This window comes from Tursiops truncatus, chromosome 12 (assembly GCF_011762595.2).
Source record: "Tursiops truncatus isolate mTurTru1 chromosome 12, mTurTru1.mat.Y, whole genome shotgun sequence".
Taxonomy (NCBI): domain Eukaryota; kingdom Metazoa; phylum Chordata; class Mammalia; order Artiodactyla; family Delphinidae; genus Tursiops; species Tursiops truncatus.
In genome coordinates, this window is record NC_047045.1 from 15,252,597 (window position 1) to 15,260,088 (window position 7,492).

The 7,492-nt window shown below is 43.2% G+C and overlaps 1 protein-coding gene across 1 annotated transcript in view; it reads left to right on the top strand.

The window, feature by feature from the left end:
• TTK (TTK protein kinase) overlaps window positions 1-994 on the top strand; it is a 47,767-nt gene extending 46,773 nt beyond the window's left edge. The window contains exon 23 of the mRNA XM_033867468.2: window positions 513-994. The gene's annotated coding sequence lies outside the window, so the exon portion shown is untranslated. The remainder of the gene's footprint in view (window positions 1-512) is intronic.
• The last annotated feature ends 6,498 nt before the right edge of the window (window positions 995-7,492 follow it).

The following is a 7,492-nucleotide window of genomic DNA, read 5'->3' on the forward strand; positions in this document are numbered from 1 at the left end:
GTTCACTCCTGTATCCCCAGCGCTGAACACAGTGTCTGGCCTGTAGTTGCCACTTGATACATCCTGGTTGGAAACATGAATAAAAGCTTTTCTTCCTGGAAAGGGAGAATTATAAGACATTTCTTACGGAGGATATACAATAGGAGCCGTTTTAGCAAACCGTGGCTAGCCCAGCAGACGGCTGTAATAACCCCTAGAGCACTAGACAAGATGAGATGTCCTTGATGGCGATCACCTGTTCAGCGTGACCTGGTTTGCGACACTGGTATTCAAGGAGCCAAGGATGTTCACAGGGGCAGACCCTTCTTCCAGGCGTGCCCTTGACTGATAGGATTGCACACAGAATCAGGATCTGCCTTTCCAGAGGCGTTACAGGACACGGTCCCAGATGCAGTATTTCTGTGTTCAAATAAATGAAGTACACTGAAGTATCTGCCCCTGGGTGCTTATTTCTGTGTTTCTCCTCTTCCTAAGATATGAAGGGAATTTTTTTTTTTTTTTTTTTGCTGTAGCCCAGATGTCCTGGCATTGACTTTCTAGTCTGCGCTGACGCCACAGGAGAGCAAACGCTTTGGAAGTTTGACAGGAACAACGGGCAAGCAGTGAGCCTGTGTGTGCCCACAGCTCTGGGAAGCAGGTGAGGGCGGGGACCATCGTTCCCCGACTCTGAGGGGCTCCCTGGCTCTCTCTCGCATGCAGACTCCCCAGAACTGACTGCTTGTCACCCCCAGATGCTCTCCCCACCCCAGGCTGAGGCTCGCTCTGCTCCACGCGCTTGGCTGGCTGGAGAGGGCCCCCTTGTGGTAGGAGCGGAGATGCCGCTCACCCCAGAAATTTGGAAGCCAGGCTTAGTGCGGCAAAGTTCACAGCCCCCAGGCCAGTGTGGCATAGCAGCGACAGCAGTTGTGGTTCTGGTCCTGGGCAAGAATTTCTGGTTTGTTGGGAGGGAGGGAGACGCAAGAGGGAAGAGATATGGGAACATATGTATATGTATAACTGATTCACTTTGTTATAAAGCAGAAACTAACACACCATTGTAAAGTAATTATACCCCAATAAAGATGTTAAAAAAAAAAAAAAAAAAAGAATTTCTGGTTTGGGTGTGAGTCTGCATAAATGACTCACTTGAAACAATGCTGTAGGGCTCAGCCAGGGACTGGCTTGCTAAGTGGGTCAGGTCAGGTTGAAAGACATTGGCAATCACAGGTTACCCAATCTGTCTGGGTCACTGCCCAGACCACTTTCCTTGCATTCTTGCAAATCTTTGTGTTTATTTTGTCCTCATCAGCTGGTCCGTGCTGCTTAATCTTCTATGACTGGGGGCAACGGAACAAGCAGGAAGGGATCAATTCAAGCAGCCACTGCTTATAACAAAGACTGATTTTGTATCTTCTGATAATCAGGACAGCTCTATGTCCAACATTCTCCTTTTTTGTTGTTTTTCCTTGCCATTTCAGTCCACAGATTGAAAGTCTAAACAGTTTTGTCTCCCTTTTTCCCTGCTTTTCCCATACCTATCCCAACCACGTGCCGATTTCTTTCCTGATTCCCTCCTATTTTTTCACTCCTCACTTTGTAAGCTGAGTGATTCTGGCATTCGTGAACCTCCAGGAGCCGGGGAATTGCTTCCTCCCTGAGTTCACCTTCTTAGAATGGTATCATTCGGGCCACTCTGTGTCACTCTGTAGATGAAGAAACTGAGCCCTGAAAGTTAACAACTTGCCCAGTGATGCACTGCTGTTTATTTTCACAGTGGAAACTAGAATCCAGATCTTCTGACTCGACCATCCTAGGCCTCTTATTTTTTCTTTAAATCTCTACAGCTTTAAAAAATAATAACTACTAATTTTTAAGAGTCTATATTATATGAATCTTTATTTTATCTAGGTGAGAATAATTAATACCTAACTTGATCCCAAATTTTCAGAAGTGAGACCTAATTCTAAAAAATGTTTAATAACTGAGATGAACTGAAATAATGATGTAAAAGCAATTGTCACACTGACTAGCATAGGCTTGGCCTTTAATGCCGGTCTGTTCTTCTGAACTTTGAAGTATAATTCAGATCCTCACCTGAAAGTTTCTCCATATCCTTTGTTTGCATCATTAAGGGCACTGGCTTTGAAGTTATTCAGATCTGAATTTGAACCCCAGCTGTGTCATGTACTGTGTAATTTTCCCCTAGCTGTTTAATCTCTGCAAGCCTTGGTTTTTCCACCTACGAAATGAAACTCATAAAACCGTGCGTGATTGAGCAGTAAATGTCATGATGCTTCAAAGCACTTAGCACAATGTCAGACATTTAACAAGTGCTTAATAAATGTGGGTTATTTTGGGCTTCCCTGGTGGCACAGTGGTTGAGAGTCCGCCTGCCGATGCGGGGGACACGGGTTCGTGCCCCGGTCCGGGAAGATCCCACATGCCGCGGAGCGGCTGGGCCCGTGAGCCATGGCCGCTGAGCCTGCACGTCTGGAGCCTGTGCTCCGCAGCGGGAGAGGCCACAACAGTGAGAGGCCTGCATATTGCAAAAAAAAAAAAAAAATTGTAGATACACAACTTTTCCATAATTTATTTGTGACTGCTGAAGAAGACAGCTCAGGCACAGAGGGCAGTCAGCAGTGGGCAGTGGAAGAAGTGGAGAACTAGATATTTATTTAGATATAATCTCACTGATATTCTCATTGTACAAATGAGGAAACGGGCCCAAAACTGTTCTAAGACTTACCGAAAGTCTTACTGCTCGTGGGTGCATTTCTTTTTTAATTGCTGTTTATTATTATTTTTTTTTTGCGGTACGCGGGCCCCTCACTGTTGTGGCCTCTCCCGTTGTGGAGCACAGGCTCCGGACGCTCAGCCTCAGCGGCCACGGCTCACAGGCCCAGCCGCTCCGTGGCATGTGGGATCCTCCTGGACCGGGGCACGAACCTGCGTTCCCTGCGTCGGCAGACGGACTCTCAACCACTGTGCCACCAGGGAAGCCCGTCATGGGTGCATTTTAATATACACAAATGAGCTTCTTGCCCCACATCATGTGATTCTGATGATTAGATAGTGCATCTATTCCTTGACTTTGCCCCTTCTTGTGAGACTAAACAAATATTCACAGAGAAGCATTCAAGGATGTTCATGACAGCACACTTATGGGCAAGGAATTGGAGGCAATCTGGGTGTCTGTCACAGGGGAAATGGAATCAAAGGGGTAAATGCCAGCAGCAATAGACTAGGTGTCCATGGGCCACCATGCACAGACCTTGAAAACAGTGCGAAGAAAGTGAGAAACAGAAAGAACTCTTGGGCACAAAAGCATTTAATTAAAATAAGGGCACACAGAACAATACATATTTTATAAGGAAATGTACAAATAAAATGATACATGTCAAAAATTAAAATAGGTGCATATTTGGGGAAAGGCAATGGTAGTGGAGAAAGGAAAAATACATCAACTTACACAAAAATCAAGAGAAGATATTTACACGTATTAGCGATGAGCCTGTGCCATAAATGGGACAAGAATATGAGTATGGATTAACTCTCTACACTGGAGGGTCCAAATAAATACATAAATAAATAGCAAAAGAGGGGATTATCTATAGTGGGAGGGTTGAGAGAGGTTTCTGAATGCCGTTTCCATAAAGAGGCAGACTTGCTATGTCCCAGATATTGGGACATCTAAAGCCAGGCTAATGACAGTCCTGTGGGATGCTAGAGTTTGATTTACTTGGTAAGATGATGTGACTGTCAACATGAGTATCCTACTGGCAGGGATGAGTGCTGAGAGCCATGGAATTTGCCCCATTGCCAATAGATCGCAATTTTCTCAGCGTTCTGTTAGACATAATAATACCTTACATTTGTATGGCATTTAATATTATTCAAAGCACTTCTGTGTTTACAGTTTCATTTGATTTTCCTAAGAGAGGCTAAGTGAATTATTATGCATTTCACAGATGAGGACTCTGAAACATGGAGTGTGTTCAGTTACTATTCCAAGGTCACAAAAGCCAGTAGAAAACCTGGTCTAGAAGCCATGTCTCCTGAGCAAATGGTGTGCTTCTGTTCCTTCTCCTGGTGAAAATAGAGAGCTGACTGGGGCATACCCTTTTTGCCTTCTGATATCCCCCCCATGAGCAGGACACAATATAATTTCTTTGGCATCCTTGCCCCAGAAAATGCATAACCTGAATTTAATCATGAACGAATGCCAATTAAACCCAAACTCTATGAATGATTATAGAAGCTACCCCAATCTGAGTTTCACTCTGAGTCACGAAAAAACTTACACTAATCCTCCAAATTACAGAATAGGCTTCAACCTATGTGTCAGAAGCGGATGTCAGCTTCTACCCAGATGGCCTCAAGGACAGCACTGGGAAGGATACTTACACTGAGAAGGGTGAAAGGAGGAAGAGGAACCTCTGAAGGAAGTAACAGTGGTAGGGGAAAGAGAAGTGGCAGACGAAAAGAGGGAAAATGGCTGGTGAGGAGTGTCCAATGTTTCCTATCAGTCTAGAGAGATGAGTGCTGGGAAGGGGCTAATGAATGTCACTCCTTTCTTCCTTTAAGATGACTGTTTCAGAGGCGGGTATGTCTAGGCAGAAGCCAAATAGGTATGAGGAAGAGTGTCATGGTGGATGGCCCCATTTGCTTGTTCTTATTGACCTGCTTCTTCTTTTTTTTTTTTTTTTTTTGCGGTACGCGGGCCTCTCCCGCTGCGGAGCACAGGCTCCGGACGCGCAGGCTCAGTGGCCATGGCTCACGGGCCCAGCTCTCCGCAGCATGTGGGGTCTTCCCGGACCGGGGCACGAACCCGTGTCCCCTGCATCAGCAGGCGGACTCTCAACCACTGCGCCACCAGGGAAGCCCCTGCCAACACTTTTATCTTGGACTTCTGGCCTCAGAACTGTGGCACAGAAAAATTCTGTACCGTGAGTGGTACTTTGTTACAGAAGCCTTAGGAAAATAATACATTCACTTTGTATTTTGGACTTTCTTTTCAGATTGATCCCAATAGGATCATTCCTTGTGGTAATCAGCAAAGCAAGAAAAATCATGGAGCTCTTCCATCTAAGCATGCCCAGTCCTGAGTTGAAACAAATTTCAAACAGTCTGTGAACTAACATACATGTTATGGAACACATGCTGTAGGGGGATGGATCCCCTAACCCACTTATGTTGGTGTACAAATGTATTTTTCTATGACTCGATTTTTAAGCAACAGCTTTGCTGAGATATAATTGAAAACTATCACTGTTATTTACTTTTAGAACATTTTCATCTCCCCCAAAAGAAACTCCATATTCAGTAGCAGCCCTTCCCCACTACTCCTTTACCCCAGTCCCTGGAACCACAACTTTCTCTTTCCATTGATTTGTCTATTCTCGACATTTCATACAAATGAAATTGTATAGTATGTGGTCTTCTGTGCCTGGCTTCTTTCACTGAGCATAATGTTTTCAAGGTTCATCCATGTAGCAGTACTTCATTTATTTTTATTGCCAAATAATATTCTGCCATCTAGGTATATGATACTTTGTTTACCCATATCAGTTGCTGGACACTTGGATTGTTTCCACTGTTTGGCTATTATGAACAATGATGCTATGAACATTTGTGTACAGGTTTTTGTGTGTACATATGTTTTCATTTCTCTTAGGAGTGGAATTGCTAGGTCATATAATAAAACCATGTTTAACATTTTGAGGGATGGTTAAGCTATTTTCCATAGCAGCTGAACCATTTTACACATTTTACATTCTCTCCATCAATGTAAAAGGGTTCCAGTTGCTCCGTATCCTAACCAATACTTGCTATAGATGTCTTATTTTAGCCATTCTAGTGGATGTGAAGTGAAACCTCATGGTTTTGTCTGCATTTCCCTAATGAATAATGATGTTGACCATCTTTTGATGTGTTTATTGGCCATCTGTAAATCTTCTTTGGAGAAATGTCTATTCAAAACCGTTGCCTCTTTTAAAAAAAATAGACTTTATTTTTAGAGCAGCTTAACTTCACAGCAATATTGAGTGGAAAGTACAGAGAGTTTCTATATACCCCTGGCCCTCACACAAACACAGATGCCCCCACTATCAACACTTCACACCAGAGTAGTGCTTTTGTTATGACTGATTAACCTACACACGTCATCATCACCCAAAGTCCATAGTTTGCATTAAGGTTCACTCTTGGTATGTACAATGGGTTTTGACAAATGTATAATGACATTTACCCCCATTATAGTATCACATAGAACAGTTTCACTGTCCTGAAAATCCTTTGTGCTCTGCCTATTCATCCCTCCGCCACTCCCAACCCCTGGCAACCACAGATCTTTTTATTGCCTCCATAGTTTTGCCTTTTCCAGAATGTCATATGGTTGGAATTATACAGTACGTAGCCTTTTCAGATTGGCTTCTTTCACTTAGTAATATGCATTTGAGTTTCCTCCATATCTTTTCATGACTTGATAGCTCATTTATTTGCTAAATAGTATTCCACTGTGTGGATGTACCAGAGTTTATTTATCCAATAAGCTACTGAAGGACATCTTGGTTGCATCCAAATTTTGGCAATTATGAATAAAGCTGCAATGAAAATTTGTGGACAGGTTTTTGTTGGGCATAATTTTCCAGTTCCTTTGGGAAAATACCAAAGAGTGTGATTACTGGATTATATGGTAAGAATATGTCTAGTTAAAAAAACCCCAAACTGCCCGATTGTCTTCCAAACCATTCTGCATTCCCACTGTCAATGAATGCGAATTCTTTGCCTATGTTTTAGCTGGGTAATTTATCAGTTTATTGTTAAGAGTTTTTAAAAAGTATATTCCGGATATAAGTTCCTTATCATTCTGACTGCTGGGCCTCTTCAAGTTCCCTAGACCATATCTGCATCCGGGTTGGCCATATAGAAGAAACATTCTGCTATTCCAAATGCCATGCCCTGGAGGGGTGTTTGAGGACCGTGTGATGCTCCTCCAGGCCCATCTACAGTTCTTCCGCGTTCTATGGCTCTACCTCCATGGAAGGTGGGAAAGACTGGCTCTTAAATTAGCAGGCTACTTATAATCTTTTGTTTAGGTCATAAATTTTGTTCCCTAAGTCATTCAGGTTCTTGAGGTTTAATACTGAGAAACCAGTCTTTAAAAACTCACACTCTTTTCTCAAATGATTATTTTGGCCATCAGCATTACAATCTATTTTAAAATTCTAAAGCGAGAGTTTGAGTCCTTGGCTACTTGCCTCCCTGATGCCTCTGGTTGAGTTTGAATGGGAGCAGGGGCCAGGATATAAGGCTGTATCACTATGAAATATTATGTTGCTATAAATGATGGGTGTCCAAAAGCACGCTGAGTTCAAACAGGTACAGGCTGCAAAGTAGTTCAGCTCAGGGACAGAAATTAAGTCAAGAGTCATTCTGAAGAACGGCCAGCAACTTTGAACTCTGGCTCCCCAGGGCTCTGTATGTGTCTAGGGAGGTTACGGTGTCAGAAATG